This window comes from Acyrthosiphon pisum, chromosome A1 (assembly GCF_005508785.2).
Source record: "Acyrthosiphon pisum isolate AL4f chromosome A1, pea_aphid_22Mar2018_4r6ur, whole genome shotgun sequence".
Taxonomy (NCBI): Eukaryota; Metazoa; Arthropoda; class Insecta; order Hemiptera; family Aphididae; genus Acyrthosiphon; species Acyrthosiphon pisum.
The window spans coordinates 4,228,161-4,229,077 of record NC_042494.1 but is presented as its reverse complement, the minus strand read 5'-3'; positions in this window follow the sequence as shown (position 1 = coordinate 4,229,077).

Sequence of the window (917 nt, the reverse complement as noted above, 5' to 3'; positions counted from 1 at the left end):
TATTGAAATGTTTCTAGCAGTAATAATGATAAATATTTTTTTATCAAAAATAGCTGATCCCGTGCACTTCGTTGCCCATTAAATGTAGGTACCAACTCTATATGACTCAAACTTTGTTCAATTCGTTATTTAATAATCGGTGTATGGTGTTCAAAACTTATCTTAACTTTTCCGTGGCTCAGAATAAAAATTTTGGTTCGCAGCAGTATATTATCAGGTAGGCAATCTACCTGCAGTAGAGTGTATGATTTAACTCTAAAGTATCAAAGTTATACAAAGTTTGTCGTTTTTACTTAATTTCACCTACGGTGGATTAATATAATCAATTAATACAAAATCCTAACCAAACCTAACCGTCATAGGCGTAAATAGCCGTAAATAGCCTCACTCTGATAATATTGAATACGCTTAAGACAAAATGTAGGAAATGTTTGGGGGGCTATGGACATTTTTTTTTTGGGGGGGGGGCTTAGCCCCTAAAGCCCCCCCTATTTGTGCCTTTTATTTTAGTAACCGTACTAAAATCCAATGAATAAAAAAAACCAAATTTAGTCCTTATTAAATTAATCTATCTTTTTTCCAGAGGTATAATCTACACACAAACATTCATACCTGCAGCTGAACCCGTGCACTCCGTTATCAGTAAAAAATTGCAACTTAAAAAAATAATGATTGTTCAACCGTTTTTGGATGTAACTTGCTGCAATGTTCAATAATTTGATTTGGTGCTAGCTTGTACCTGATCTGCCCAAATAACCAATGGAAACCAATAATAAATAAATACTAATTTCTACTGTAGGCTGTAACCAATGGCAACTATTTAACAAACAAATAAAAATTAAATTTCCAATTTCCATCGTGAATCTCGAGATCCCTGTTTGAGCACCTCTTTAAAATGCGAATTTCGAAAAATCCTT